The sequence below is a fragment of the Salvia splendens genome, chromosome 6 (genome assembly GCF_004379255.2).
Source record: "Salvia splendens isolate huo1 chromosome 6, SspV2, whole genome shotgun sequence".
NCBI classification, from domain to species: Eukaryota; Viridiplantae; Streptophyta; class Magnoliopsida; order Lamiales; family Lamiaceae; genus Salvia; species Salvia splendens.
The window spans coordinates 32,110,758-32,127,710 of NC_056037.1; the positions used below are offsets into that span (position 1 = coordinate 32,110,758).

Here is a 16,953-nt window from a genome sequence, read left to right on the forward strand (position 1 = left end):
ACTAGTCTCACCTTGTATCGGTCAATAGATCCATCGGGTCTTCTTTTGATTGTAAACACTCATCTACATCCCACGGTAGTAGCTCCTTTTGGCAGTTCACTGACTTCCCAAGTCTTGTTCTTCAATAAAGCATCCATCTTTACAAACATCGCATCTCTCCAATGTTTAACTTTCATTGCCTCTTCGGCTGTATAAGGAATTTCCTCTTCCTCGTAGAGAGCAAATGCTCTAGCCATCTTGGTTAGGTTTCCTTTCACAAAGTTTGCCACAACGTACTGGCTTTTCCTCCCAATTTTTTCTGGTGAGAATCTCTTCGGTGGTATTCCACGAGTACTTCGTGGTGGAAGTATATATCGACCTGTGCTCTCATCTAGGATCGTGTCTACAATTTCTGCATCAGTAGGATCAGTAGTAGAATTATTTTCTTGAGGTGAATCGGGAATCACCTCAGATGCCTCGGATATCGGTTGAGGAGAGACACTAGGACACGGTTGAGAGTGCTCTGTTGTGTTTGAGACTTGCTCGGCGACAGTGCCAACCTTTTCTGTTGGGTCCCCGTTGGAGAGATTTGACCCAGGCACAAACCAACTTAGGTAGTCAACTGTGTTGTATGACTCACTCTCCCACTGACTACTAAGGTGGGTGTGGTAATAGAACTCGGTTTCCAAAAAATTGCAATTCATTGTGGTTACTACCCTTTTTGTAGTTGGGTCATAGCATCTATACCCCTTTTGGTTAATCCCGTAACCCACAAAAACACACTTGGTAGCACAGGGTGACAACTTCGTTCTTTCATGTTTTGGGATATGGACATAAACGGTACATCCAAAGGCTTTGGGTTGGAGGTTAAGGTGTTTAGGTAATTTGGTGAGTTTGGAGAGCGGGGTTTTTTGTTAAGGATTTTAATGGGAAGTCGATTTATGAGGTAGATGGAGGTAGCAACAGCTTCGGGTGATTTCAAGGATGGTTCTGTTTTTCCTTTCTGCTACCCCATATTGTTCTGGTGTATAGGGGCACGAGGTTTGATGGATCATGCATTTTTCGGTAAAGAAGTTTGTCATTCTTTGGTTCACAAATTCTCTCCCATTGTCGGATCGAAGGGCCTTTATTGTGGTATGGAATTGAGTTTGGATAAGGTTAAAGAAAAGAATGAATTTGTCAATCACTTTAGACTTGTGTTTTAAAAAATATATCCATGTCATCCTAGTGCAATCATCCACAAAAATCACAAAATATCTCAAACCATACCCCCCAATAATAGGTGCATGCCCCCACACATCAGCATGAACAAGGAAAAAAAATAGAATTCATACGAGTATGCGTAGATTTAAATGATTGTCTGTGGCTCTTGGCCAAAACGCAAGTCTCACAAGAAAAATCTTTTGGAATAGAGAGTTTAGGAAAAAGTCAACTAAAATAACCAGGAGAAGGGTGTCCCAGTCGTTGGTGCCAAAGCCAAATCTTTCATTTCGTGGACCCGTGAGCCAGCATCACACTGCCTTGTTGAGCTATCTCGTCCACATAGTAGAGTCCTTGGCTCTCAGTGCCACGCCTAAGTATCTTCCTCGTCCGAATATCCTGCAAAATACAGATGTCGGGGTGCATCAGCAAGGTGCAATTCAATTCTTTTGTTACATGGCTTATAGACATCAATCTCTGGGATAAAGTAGGAAGATAAAGACAGTTCGACAATCTCAGGGTTGGGGATATTTCAATAGTGCCCGCCCCAGCCACGGTAATTAATTCCCTACTCGCTGTCTGTATATAAATTTTAGTAATTTCACTAAAACTAATAAAATCATTTTTATTTGGAGTCATGGTGTCGGTGGCTCCACAATCAAATATCCATCCCTTTTTATCACCACCACTATCCCTCTTTATGGTAAATGCAACGGAAATACGGTTCAAGGGCTCAAACTGGTTTTAAGTAGGATAGGACTAAATTGCACAATTTTCAAACAATCAGGGGTTTTTTCATAATAATTCACAATCTGGGGTTCATCATGTAATTCATCATAAGTTTGGTGGCTGTCATGCAATATCCGGGTCTGTGATCTAATTTTATCAAATCTGGGGGGTCATTTTGCAAATACTGAAAAAATAGTGGTATATAAGGAAAATTAAGGTTAGGGTTATTAACCCCTAACCCTTTACCTCCTTGTCTCCCGCCACCTCCCCCATTCCGGTTCCATGCTTTTCCGGCGAAATTGCTGGCGCCGATCACTCCACCATCGTTCCCGGTCGGCATTTTTGCCGCCTCTTTTCCGGCGAAATTGCTGGTTCTTCCTTCTGTTTCCCCCGATTGGTCACCATGTCCCGATTCCCAGTCGGCATTTTTGCCGCCTCATATCCGGCGAAAATTCCAACCGCCATCTTTGCTTTCGCCGTCTGCCTTTCCTCCCACCATTCGGGATATCCGTGCAATTGAAAGCAAGTTTCTCGGGTGTGTTTTTGCATCCCACAGTGGGAACACCAAAGTTTCGACTTGTCCACCGGTTTGTTCCCCGGGCGGTGAGCGGCGGTGGTTTGACATGGGGCTCCGCTCCAGTACCCTTGTCGCTGTCCTTGCGCCGCCAGTCCGTGCCCAATTCCTTGTGAGTCTCCCCCGCCGTGACTGTGGGTGATGGCATTTGGGGATTCCGGTGGCCCTAGTCGTCGTCGGGCCGCCTTTTTTAACCCACCCATAGGCGGTTTCCAGCGGGAGGGGGTGGTACTTCTTTGAGGATGTCTAGCTAGACTCCCTCGTGTTCTTCATTCAGTCCCGCCAGAAATCGGAGTAGCCTTTTGGTGTTTGTGTAGACTTTGAATTGCTTTACTCCTTTCTCGCAGCAGTCGACCGGTTGTTTCTGGCACCAGTCGATATTGATCCACATTCCGTGGAGTTTGCGTTAGTATGTTTCCAGATCCATATTCCCCTGTTTAATTGTGTTTGCTTTGTCTTCTAGGTCATACACGAGGTAGAGGTCAACCTCACTCTCGTTTGTGGTGGCTAGGCTGTCCCATATTGCCTTGGCCGATTGATGATGGGCGAAATCTGCAATAATATCATGTTCGATATTGTCCACAATCCACGAGAAGACGATTAGATCCGTCTCTTCCCAATCGTCATACTCCTTGTTTCCCGGCAATGGTGGAGCCGGTTTTCCGGTTATGTGGGAGTAGCCTCCCCTACTCCCTATTGCAACCTTCATCAGCCGCGACCATAGTGGGTAATTTTCTCCGTTGAGTTTGAACGCAACAGTGACGTTCTTACTCGCTCGTATTTTACTGCTTGATGATTCTGATTCTGTTGGTTTTTCGTTGTCTGACATTTTGGGTATTGCTTTGAATTTGTTTGCTCACTGGGTTTTTGTTGATTTGGCCAAGATTGGTATGGGATGGGCGGTGATGAACAAAAAAATCTGAGCCCTAGTTTAAATCCTGCTCGGATGCCATGTTAAAACAGGTTTTGGGGAATATTGTATCTCTCATTCTCATTGAAACGAATACACATTTACATGCCTCTTTATAGGCTCAAGAATGCAACTTAAGGTAAGTTTATTACCTTAATCTAATCTTCTATACAAGGAGAAAATCAATTAGTAATTTTCCACTCACTGTGATTGCAGGAAATCAGCCTCTTGATTCTCCGTGATCTTTCCTTCCCACAGTGGCCACTATACAAATGATGCAGTAATTAAATGAATGCTGTTGGAGAGTAATGGAATGTCTTTCTTGAATTAAATAATGGAGTACTAGCAATTACTCCGTATTTCTTTCGAAATAGACACCTGTATATTAGCCGCATAATTAAAATGAAATGTTTTCTCCATGCCTTGAGTGCTCATAAATTAAATGGAGTAATGTTTTTTTTACCAATTAAACATTAAAATAGTTAGTATTTCTTAATCTTGAAATGAGCCAAACAAGTACTTTGAAACATAAAAAAAATAATTTGGTGGGACATACTAATATCATAAAAAAATAATTTGGTGGGACATACTAATATCATTAAACCATAGTTATTAACTGTATACTCCAAATATTTGTACAGTGGTCGATCTTCTCAAGCGCGAGTTGCTAGCTCAATACACAGTTAATTTGCGCCTATCTAATTTGCTGAAGTTCGATGGTTTCTCTCTAGCAAACCTCTCTGTTGAAGAGCTTTTAGAATTAGGGTTTAAAATATGGCTACATTCGGCGCTTCAACGACTAACGTCAATCCTAATCGCTCTGCTGAGGTAATCAAGTGGTTTCAAATATTTTGAGCAATTTCCACGAAATTATTCGCTGCAAAAAAATGATGCGCGTTTTGGTGTTTTACCTTTTTTTTTTTAATTTTCTGAAAGGTGGCGTCACCTCCAAGCGATTCAGTTTCGAGCCTGTGTTTTAGTTCCAAGGCCAATCACTTGATCGCTACGTCGTGGGATAATCAGGTTTGCTCATGTTCCTCGTTTTGCTCTGTATACGAGTGTTATTTTGTGTGTGGGCTGCTTAATGGATCGACACGGTCCCCTGTTAAATATTTATTTCGTCCAATGTCACGATGCTGAAATCGTGGCATTATCAGGTTTTTTCATTTTAGTTTGTTGTAATTGAAGCTGAATGCGTCAAGACTACTACATTAGGTATCTGCAGGTGGTAGTTTGTTGTCAATATTTTAGCATTTTTAACTGCAGCTAACGATTTTCTTCTTCGTGTGGAACTCTTTCTTTGTGATTGTTCAGGATGGTGCCTTTTTTAATCTGACTTAGGGTAGAGCTTAGGAAACAATTATTGTTTTGATTTAATTTTCGCCTTTGTTGTGGACGAGCAAGCCGGTACATTATATGCCTATTTTTTCTTAGGTACGATGTTGGGAGGTGATGAAACAAGGAACCAACATCACTACTGTTCCTAAGGCTTCTATATCACATGATTAACCGGTATATATCATCTAAATGTTTCTTATAAGTACTATACTTGATGTGATCTTATCCTCACTATCTACTTTGTAATTTTGGCAGGTCTTGTGCTCAGCTTGGAAGGATGATGGAACAACTGTATTTTCTGGTGGCTGTGACAAACAAGTCAAGATGTGGCCATTATTATCTGGAGGCCAGCCTGTAACTGTAGCCATGCATGATGCTCCTATTAAAGAGCTTGCTTGGATCCCAGAAATGAGTCTTTTAGTCACAGGAAGCTGGGATAAGACACTTAGGTAGTTCATTGGTTTCTTCATTGTTTGAATGTAAGCTACAAATTCTTACAAATGGATGTGCATACTAGTTTATATGGATCTCTAAACCATTAAATGGCATGTCAGTATATAATGTTCTAATCAAAAGATATGCTATCTTACATGTTTGAAGATGTTCCCTCCAATCTCCATGCATGTTTGGTGCTAAGGCTAAATCTTGAAGTAAGACCAGATTTGCAGCAAACAGGATGCATTCATTGTATATTTGATAAGATGCAACTAATTATCAGGTATTGGGATCTGAGACAGCCGAATCCAACTTGGGTCCAGCAGCTTCCTGAGCGGTGCTATGCACTTACTGTTAAACATCCTCTTATGGTTGTTGGCACTGCAGATAGAAATCTTGTAGTTTTCAACCTGCAGAACCCTCAGGTATACTTTTAAACTATGCTACTTTCACTTGTTTCAGCTTTGTGAGATGAAGGTTTAACTCACTCTATTGCTATCTGTTATAAAAATTGTAAAAAATGTTAAATCTAAATTAGTAAATTTACATCTGCTTTAAGATTTTGTTTTATTTCTGGACAGACTCAGTTTTTCTATTAATGATGAGATGCTTATCAAATTTGAATGGCTTCATATGATCCACGTAATTTCTGGTTTCCTATTTTAGCAAGGGTTAAATAAACTTCAAATAAGACCATGCAACTAGAAAATTTTTGTTATTATATCAAAAGTGAAGCTCTAAGTTGTGTCAATTGGTATTATTCAACACCATCATTCTCTCTCTCTCTCTCCCTTCTTCTTCCTCTTGATATACTTAACATAATCAGCTATTCATCAAGATGGTTAATAGAATATTAAACACTTTAATGGGTAAACAATTAGCCTTTTTCCTGCGCTTTACCACCTATCATTCATTGGGAATTTATTATAAGATTTTCTATGAAATTGATTTAGGAAATGAATTCTGCACATATGAACTGTTCTTTGGATATGGCAGACAGAGTTCAAGAGAGTCGTGTCACCATTGAAGTACCAGACTAGGTGTTTAGCTGCATTCCCAGATCGGCAAGGCTTCTTAGTAAGTGTCCATATTCTGAAATTTGTTATGAAAATAATTCGTATTTACCTAAGATCTATTTACTAGCTCTCATATAGCTAGCTTAGGTTTAACTTGCCAATGTACCACCTATGAGGTAACAATAATTTTGATTTTTAACCTCTCTGCTGGGGCTTGTGTCCCATTTTATGTAATTATTGGTCGACTGCATCCAGCTCTCTTAACCATCTCCAACAAATTATAATAAAGAACTCAGTAATATTTCCATCTGCACTTATTTGGATCTCTCCTCTAGTCCTCTTTCATTTTATTATAGGAGTATGGAATGGTTAACGGAAATTAATTTTTGTTCCAATGTGTTTGATAACACAATTATGCACCTTCTGGAAATGGTTTTATGAGAAACTCATACATAGTTGCTATTGTCTCGTACGGATTCGCTTTGAAGCTTGTCACTTCTCATCTGTTGTAACCCGGGTTCTTTGATGTCTCTCCTTTTCTCTCTGTCCCCTGTTTGTTCTTCATCTATCTCACCTTTGTTAAAAATCAAGAACTGCACATGAAGTGTCTGTTTCGCTTGTGAAAGTTGGCAACAAAGGAGGGTGAGTGTATATTCTTATTGTCTGGATGGAGCAGTTGTAATACTTGGGTGGAACCTAAACTTCAATGATTCTGTTCTGTACCTGAGGAAATAATGTGTAAAAGACGATGAACAAAAATTAGACAAATCAATCTCCTTATAGACATTTTAATTCTAAAATACATATAGTAAAATATTTGCCAAGGGCTTCCATGATTCTCGTTCACATCCGTACGAGCCATGGTCTAAAATACAATGAAGGAAAACAATGCATGAGAGAGCATATACCTTTTAGTTATTTTGTTTCTTAAAATGCTTTGGAATATATAAGCAATTCTTGACATTATATATTGCCAGACTTGGAACAGGTCAATCTTTCTAGTTTTGCTCATAGATTTTTCACTTCTCATATTCTCTATGAAGTGTTCTCAACATTTATTAATAAAATTCTCTAAATTTTACGAATTATCATATGCTGTGCATTATATAGATGTGGAAGAAGTAAAACAACTGATATTTTGGCTTAAGTTATACGTTATTGCAAAACCTGCCTTTGGTGCATGTATGTTTATTTCAATGGAAGGATCCATCTTGCACATTGGCATTTCAATCTCCACACGTCTGACCTTCAGTTTCACTTAGCTCGCTATAATTCAGCCAAATTGATTTCTGTTGCAGGTTGGCTCCATTGAAGGAAGAGTTGGGGTACACCACCTTGATGATGCGCAATCAAGTAAAAACTTTACTTTCAAATGTCACAGAGATGGCAATGACATTTACTCTGTCAACTCACTGAATTTTCATCCTGTAAGCTTTTGTACGTAGATGTCCATTGAACTTGATGTTATTCTATTCCCCTCTCTATTGTCTTCTTTTGCTTCTTCATGTCTTACAATTGCATGAATTAAGTATTTCATTGGACTATTGATGACTGTTTTTTTTCTGATTATATATTTTACCAATGTCACCACCTGTTAACTTATATCAGTAAAATAAAACCATATTGGGACGTTTCATCAGCCACTGCCTGTAGTATATTGTGTGAGGTAGATAGCGGACATGCATCTTGTATCTTGTTTGATCATTCAAACAGTCATCAAAATGATTCAAAAAAGAGTTATTCGTGACAAGAACTGTTATTTTTCATTGTTGCATTCATCCGAAGTATTTTTGTCTTGGTGTCATTGACTAAGTAACTAATGCTGCCTCTTGAGGGCGGTGGAATCATGCAGTCTGTCAGTTGCCAATGTGGTCTAGTTTGATTGGAATTTTGATGCCCATTGACTCATCACTTGAAGATTTGGGTTGCATTAATACTGTTTATAGTATCATTAGTGGCAATTGGCTATATGTTTTTGAATATGTCAGTAGACACTTGAGTCATGACAACCAAATATTTGAAGCTTTGCATGACCTCAATATTTTGGCCAATTTTTAACGTTGTCAATTTCACCACATGTAAGCAAGTTATTTTGCTAGATAACGTAGAAGTATAATTATGATGGGTGGATAAAGATTGTGTTATTGAACAAAATCTCTTAATTTTGAACATATTAGTAAATTGTCCAAAAAATGCAACCATATGCTAGAAATGGTTAATTTTATCAACCTCTAATGAATTGGCTAAAACATTATATTTGTGTAAACATTTTAATTTATTTGCTGTTAGGCTCTCTATATTGTCATAGTTAGAAGGTAGTTTTGATGTCTCTCTGTTCTAGAAATTATATTTTTAAATGGTTCTACTTTTGGCCATTCCATAGGTACACCAGACATTTGCCACTGCTGGATCTGATGGTGCCTTTAACTTTTGGGACAAAGATAGCAAACAGAGGCTTAAGGTATTGCAGATTTCTGCTCAACTTATCATTTTGTCTATATATTATATAATTAAAGATCCATCTGAATACCGTTAATTATTTTGTTAACTATTTAGGCTATGCTGAGGTGCAGTCAGCCAATACCTTGTAGCACATTTAACCACGATGGGTCGATATATGCATACTCGGTAAACTTTTGCTGCCTTTTCAGTTACATTTTGAATTTATCCATAAATATACTTAGTTACATTGATAAGAAGAAGAGCACTCTGTGAGATCTCTTATCGATTTCTGTACCTCAATGAATTGATTACGACGAACAAAGAATAGCTAACTACCCCTCTCAAAATATAAACTAATTACACTTGGTTCTGTATATCTAACTTGGTAACAATTCAATTTCTCATTCTTTCTCACTTGTGTGATTACACAAACCTTTCTTGTTTATATAGTTGAAGGGACCTTAATGAAACTTATTACTCAAAAGAAGTAATGATATTATCAAATTCAAATTCCTTTGCTGTTTCCTGGTTGAGGCAGTTTTTAGATAGTATTCAAATTAAGCACTTTTACTAGACTCAGCTTTAGTTTATCCAGTAATTTAAGCGCCTTTCTCTGATCTCAGTATCTTTTTCTTCTCGTTTACACTTTATCTTAAATCTCAGATATTTCCAATCTTTGCCGTTTTCGTGTTCCCTCTTAAAGCTTTTCTACTCTCTGAAATGAAGGTTTGTTACGACTGGAGCAAAGGTGCTGAAAATCACAATCCATCAACAGCAAAGACCCATATTTACCTACATCAGCCCCAGGTGCAGTTTCATAATTTCAAAAATATTTTGGTTTCTGTTTCTCTCATCTTATGAGTTTAGTGCTTGTAAAATGAACGTTGTATCCTTCGTCGCAGGAGGCTGAGGTCAAGGGCAAACCACGGGCTGGAACAAGCGGTCGGAAGTGAAGTTTCTTCCTATTCTAGAGGAGCTGAGGTCAAGGGCAAACCACGGGCTGGAACAAGCGGTCGGAAGTGAAGTTTCTTCCTATTCTAGAGGAAGAGAAATTGCAAAATCTGTACATGACCATTTCGCTACGAGATTTCTCTTCAAATACTCAAATCACAATTGTTGTATCGGAGTCATCTACATTATGCTGAATTTTTGTCATATATTCTGATAGTGTTGGTTTTAGCATGTTTTTTCGTCTCTACCAGACTAGCCCCAAACAGCCTACAAAATCTTGACAAATAGGGAAATCTTTTTATATCTGAAATTACTTTCCTCTGTCCCTACAAATTACTAAGTATTGGTTTTAGTCGATGTCTCTTTTTATATTACCATATGTATATAAGGTTGTGAATAATCTACTGCTTTATTTATTTATTCCTTATTTCAAGATAATTTTTTATCGATTTTTATTTATTTATTCATTCACTGATATATCAAACCCGTTAATCATTGCAAGCTTTAGTAATTCTCTCACATTTGGTTGCAAGCTTTAGTAATTCTCTCACATTTGGTTCAAGCTTTAGTAGGCACTCACTATTCTTTTAGGAAAGTAATAGGCCATCCCCGATCCTGTCCATCTCATCTCTTAATTATTTATGGCCTCCACTGTACTTTTCACTCCATCTCTTAACTAAGAGACGAAACCTGCAACCCTCTATCTTTTATCCGTCTTTTAACCATCCCATCCCTTAACTATTCATTCAATTTCATTTTTTATTTTTATTTCCAACAAATTCAATTAATAAAAACACACTTCATTAAATAAAATAAAAATTACAACTTAAAATCTTAAAAAAATACATAATTAAATTCGTGGCAAAATAAATAAAAAAAGTCATAATTTAAAATACAATTTTATAGAAATTATAAAAACTACTCCGCCGGAGAATCATCCCCCGTAGGCGGTGGAGGCGGAATACCAAGTTGTCCCGCCAGATACACAATGCCGGCATGATGGGCTTGAAATTGAGCAGGCGTCATGCAGGAAGCGTCCGCCATCGTGTTGGTGAAGTACATGGACATTAAGGAGGAGGGCGGCCCTTGGGAGCCCGTCTGGCTTGATTCGCCTCTGCCCCTCCTCCCTCTAGCCGCCTTGGTCCCTTGCGGCCGACGGCGCCCACGGGAGGACTCCCCCTGCATCGTCCGCCGTGCCCTCAACCTCCTGCGATACAACCTCTTGTGCGGCTCTGCCTGAACCGCCCCCACTAGACGAGTATTGGCCACCCGCCATGTGCTTCGTGCGCTTCGAGGTCGAGCCTGTGCTGGACTGGACACCGCCCGCCCACCTTACCTTGTCTTTGACGACCTCCCAAACATCGACATGTTTGAATTCTTTGCCGGTGTCGTTGAAATAGACTCGCAAAGCCGATCTCAGAATGTCGGCTCCCGTGGCTCCGCTTTGGTAATAAGCCGCTTCAGTCTTGTAGATGCCGCAGAATTTTTTGACCTCTCTGTCGACTCGGTCAAAGTGAGCGCGGAGCATCTTCAATGTGCGGCGGCATGACCCCTTCGGCTTAATCTCGTTGTAGGCCTCAGTGACCTTTTATCAGAAGCACTTCCGGGTTTGTTGATTCCCGACTATGGGATCGTACGAGACGTTGATCCATGCGTTGTACACAGCCATCGTGTCCTTGCGGCTGTACGGATGCCGGCCTACATCCTCCTCCTCCTCAACCGCTTCTGCCTCTTCCTCCACGACGTCTAATGCCCTGGAGCTTCCACCGCCTCGCCCTCCTTCGGGAGTGGGTTCATCCGGATAATACCTCGGGGCGGAGGGACGAGCGTATGCATCCACCTCAAAATGGGGTGGTTGGTACCCCGCCAGCGTCGACGAGCCTTGGGTGCCCGGCGTCGACGAACCGGAACCCGAACCACCCAATACATTGTACATGTCCCCCAGTCGTCAAATGCGTTGATGTCAAACCCGCCGGAGCCGCCACCGCCAGAGCTTCCGTCGCCGGACATTTTGTGATGAAAATTGGAGAGGTTAGATGAAAATTGGAGAGGAAATGGAGATGATTTGGGAAGAATAGATGTATGTTTGTCTGTGTAATGATGATGAAATATGAGTATTTATAGAGTAAAAAAATAAAAAATAAAAGAAAAAACGGTCGAAAACGGTAATATTACCGTTTGATTTTTTATTTATATATTTATTTTTATTAAATTCAATTTTTTTTAAAAAAATAATTTATTGCGTCAGCGTGACGAAGCCCACTCGCCGACCGGCGAGTGGGCGTCACGCGTGGCACCAGCGCGCGCCACATTGTGCGGGTGCGTGGCGAGACGGCTCGCCATCCGTCTCGGTGGGACGGGGGTCTCGGCAGGATGGTGTCCCGCGTCCGTCTCGTCTCGTCTCGGAGGGACGAGATAAGAAACACCCGCGAGATGCGTTGCGGGTGCTCTTAAGCCCTAGTTGGTAATGGTATGATGGAATGGGAGAATGAAATGGGAGAATGGAATGAGATTCCTACCTCCATTCCATTTCTTTGCTTGGTAAATTTTTTTCTTAGGAATGACCATTCCATTCCACATGGGAATAGCCATTCCATCCATTTAGCTAAGGAATGACCATTTCATTTCATATTCTTTTCTTCTTATTTTAAATTTTAACAAAATTTTATAAATATTATTTTATATTATATTAAAATTTAATATCATCATAATTTTATAATAAAATTAAAATTTTAAATTTTTTAATAATTGAAAAATCCACACACACACACTTCACACATTTCACACACTTCACACACTACACACACTTCACCCACTACACACACTTCACACACTTCACGCACTACACACATTTCACACACTACACACACTACAAACACTACAATACTTCACACATTACACATATTTCACACACTACACACAGTTCACACACTACACACACTTCACACATTTCACCCACTAGACACACTACATACACTACACACATTACACAACTTTTGAAAAATTTTAATTTTTCGATTCGGTTCGGTTTGGATCGGAAAAAAAATCTACAAACTGAAAAAAATTCAAAAAAAGGATGCTTAAAATGTGTGAAATGTGAGTAGTGTTTGTAGTGTGTGAATTGTGTGTAGTGTGTGAAATGTGTTGTGTGTGTAGTGTGTAAAATGTGTAGTGTCTGTAGTGTGTTAAATGTGTGGTGTGTGTAGTGTGCGAAATGTGTGTAGGGCAGGGACGGAGCCAGAAATTCTATATAGGTGGGGCAAAATTCCATACAAAGACATTTTAAGGATTTTAGAAGGGGCATTTATAAAGGTATTTTTTAAAAAATTTAAAAATAATGATCAAAATAGCACAAATGAAATTTCTTGAGGTGGGGCATTTGCCCCTTGTAGGATGCATGTACATCCGTCCCTGGTGTAGGGTGTGTAATGTGTGAAATGTGTGTAGTGTTTGTAATGTGTGTAGTGTGTGAAGTGTGTGTAGCGTGTGTAGTGTGTGAAATGTATGCTTACCAAACACAAGGAATAACAATTACATTCCATTCCTTGTAGCGTGTGTTGTCCGTCCCACAAGAATATGCATTTTCTAATTTTGGAAACCCTCCACTAACAATACTATATTTATTTTCTCTATCTACCTCTTTTATTTTACCAATTTTGCATTAAAACACGTGTCGAATCCAAAATGCATATTTTTTGGGAACGGAGAAAGTATTATTTATAGTAGTATTTTCTTACATATAGATATTGCTTCATTTTTCTAAATTTAAATAAATATAAAAATAAATTAATAGTCCCGGTATTCGCACAGTGTTACACTAGTACTAATCTATCAATATCTAAAGGGACAGTTTTTTGGAGTCTATGTGGCACACTTTTGAGCGGGAAGACTATCTATTGGGCAAACAAAAAGGCATATATTATTGGATAAAAATTGGCCCAATGATATGTAGAAAAAATTGGCTTATACGACAAGTTTATGACATTTATAAAGACACAACATAATCTGCATATTTATGGACTAATTTCTCTCCCTCTCCCTTTCCCTCTCCCTCTTTCCCGATCTTTCTTCACTCTATCCCTTAACCTCACTGATTCCTGCAACTCCACGTCTTCATCTGCAAAAAAAAAGCTCGAATTATCAGTGGAGAAAAAGCGGAGCCGTCGATAAAAAAACGAGAAAAACCAACCTGGAGAGTCTCTGAGGCTGTTGGTTCGGTGGCGGCGGTTGCAGCCATTGGAGCCGACGATACTAGCTCTTCTGGCTTCTCTGTTTCTGTCCATCACTGGAATAGAATCAGAATTTCAGCTTGACCCAGATGAAGAAATCCAATCAGATATCTCATCAGAGGTCGCTACAGCATAACTTGCCGGAGAAGAAGAGGCTCGCCGGAAATCAAGATTCAGAATGAATCCAGCGGATAAAACAACAATCTTTTTCTCCAAATATCTTTTCCTCTCTCCAAATGGGCTCCTCCTCTTCCACAAATCCTCTAATTCAGCTCTTTCTCTCTGTCTGGCTACCCCTATAGATGAAGCTTTTTTATTCCTGCTGTCACGATCTCCTTCATCTATCATTTGTTAGAATAGAGTATTTGACATCTACAAAAGCCTTCGTGGAGAATCAGATGAGCTTGCTTTGTCACGCCAATCGATCTCAGCCGTTGAGATCGGTCTCATCTACGTCCACAGTCGCCAGCATGGCGGTATTTACTCTATGAAATCTCGAATACCACCGCTACGTGTCGGTTTCTGTCTTTGGATTCAAGCTTCCATTTTTTTTCGGAATGTAATTTATATGGGAAAGCCATTTTGCTTACGTCTCTAGCATAATAAAATCAAATCCTATAAATATATATTTTTACTACTCCATATAAAATCTAAAATCAAGCATGGTAACACTCCTTACTTCAACTACTACTACTAATCTTGGTAATTAATCTTTTACAGTATTGTTAGTGAAGAAGAAATTTATCAAAGTAAAATTTGATTAATTTTTGTGACTGATCTTAATTCTTAAATGGAAAATAAAATACTCCAATAATATTTGTTTTTCTAAATGTCTAAGCAAATAAAAAGCCTTAATACACACATTGAATTTAATTAATTAATTAATATCTAAATAAAATCAAGCATTAATTTTAATAATTAAAATTATTTTTATTCATAAGTAAATTTTTATATATATTTCATATTTAAGATAGTATATAATTCATAAATACAAATTTATTGAGGGAAAAGAAGTTGAAAGAGGTATGAAATATTAGAGGCATTAATGTGTGCTAGAACATAGGGTATTCTACAGCCTAGATTTTTGTATACTACCGCCTAGATTTTGGTATTCTACATTTGTGCTTCAAAAATTGCTCTGGCATTTATGATTTTGTCTTGAAAATATGTGTGTTGGTGTTGTTCTCTTGAAAATATGTATGTTGCCTTTTTTCCAATGATGGTATTTATATTTTTCTCTTTTTTCAGCAACTTTAATATGAAAATGTAAATATATTTTACAACAAGTTAGTAATCTATCAATATCTAAAGTGAAAGTTTTTTGAAACTTTTTTAAATACTAATTTTGCCCTTTTTGGTGGGAAACTGTGCATTATTTCTTGATTTTAGTGTGTTTTTTTCACCATTTTGAACCGTGTGTAAATCTGCAAATCTTGAACAGTACGCATGGGAGCAGATGCCAAAAATCTGCAGAGATTTTATAATTATTTTTATAGAGTTGGCTTCTCTAAGAAGTTTGTACTATTCCTGTTATATACACGGTCCTACAAACTTATTGAATAGTGAATACCATTTCAGTGTATTGTGCACCTCTCTCTCTGCCACTGCTCTCAAATCCTACCTCTCCGCCTCCGCTTCCGCCGCCTATTCCAGTTGCTTTGATTTCAATTTCAATTTCCCAGCCACGCTGCCATCCACCGCCGCAAACTCGTCGGAACAGATGAGCTCCGCCGACGATTTGTTCTTCAACGGTCAGATCCGGCCGATATTAACTTATGATATGAGGGGAGTAAAAACTCATCTGAAATTGCAATTAAGCCCTTCTTTTTTGATGATATTCGAAGAAGAGAGAGATGAGAGAGCACAGAGACGGAAAATGGAGAAGAAGAATGAAGAAACGACTTACCTGATTATGGAGAGCTGTAGATGGTTGAAGAACTTGTGAAGAAAATGAGGAGATGCAGACGAGAAAATATAGAGAAGGGGAAGAAGAAGAAGAAGAAGAAGAAGATAGAGAAGGGGGAAAGGAAGATTAAGAAGGGGAAGAAGAAGATAGCGGCGACGGGAGAGAGAAAATCAGGGTTTATGTCATTGTAACGCTAATGGGCTAATTAAATATATGTATTTGTTTTTTATTTGAAATGGGCTAAGAGCATCTCCAATGCACGGATGTCTTTGTCACTAGGATTTTCCATCCCACTGCCACGTCACTAGGACATCCCTGCACAATCCGCCCTTCCCATCACCATTCCCACTAGGACTTTCCGCAATAAAAAAAATCACAAATTCACAAATAAAGCAATTTACGTTTACAGAAATAAAATTTCGCAGAAGTCCGACCGGACGTCCGCCATTGGAGATGCTCTAATTAGTTAAGATAGACTCTTTAATTATCATATGTATAATGTAATCATGCAGAGTATTTATTTGTTTTAAGATATAGACGATTTCATCATCAATATTTAGTGTATATTTTATTAAATGTATAATATATTTAAATATATTAGGATTTTGTGTGATTTGTGAAATTATATTTCATATAATTTATTAAATAGTTTATTGAGTATTAGTTATTTTATTGAGTATGAATTGTAATATTAGTATTTAATATTGCAATTCATAATATATTTAATTTATGAATTGAATGTATTTTAATTTATGTTTGAATGTTATTATAGTACGTTTGATGTATTATAATTTGAAGTTAGTGTATATTTAATTGAATGCATAATATATTTAATATATATATGTATATATATATATATATTATAAATAATTGTAATAAATTATTTAATTATATTTGAAAAATTATTGACAGTGTTGTAGGGTGAATGTGTAATTTAAATAAATATGTAGTTAAGATTGAAAAGGTAAAAAAAGTAGGTTAATATGGAATATTCTTTTGAGTTTTGAGTTTTGGAGTAGAATTACTGTTTGATGTAACAAAACTGGGAAAATGAGTTTGAGTTTGATGTAAATGGTTGGAGATGACCTAATAGGGATAGAAGGAAATGAAAAGTTTTCGATATTTGTGTACATTTAGTATTTGTATTTCATTTTAGGGATATTGGTATCTAATATCATAAAACTTTAAAAAAGTTGAGTTTTTCCCACGAACTTTGAAATTGGCAAATAATACTACGAACTTTA

General features: G+C 38.0%; 1 long non-coding RNA gene and 1 pseudogene across 1 annotated transcript; one reads left to right on the forward strand and one right to left on the reverse strand.

The window, feature by feature from the left end:
- The first annotated feature begins 4,041 nt into the window (after positions 1–4,041).
- LOC121807691 lies at positions 4,042–9,805 on the forward strand (annotated as a pseudogene).
- Positions 9,806–13,328: 3,523 nt separating this feature from the next.
- LOC121807110 lies at positions 13,329–14,645 on the reverse strand. The gene is made up of 2 exons (XR_006051751.1): positions 13,764–14,645; positions 13,329–13,691 (listed from the first exon to the last, which is right to left on the reverse strand). It is a non-coding gene; the product is annotated as an uncharacterized LOC121807110 (long non-coding RNA).
- Positions 14,646–16,953: the final 2,308 nt, after the last annotated feature.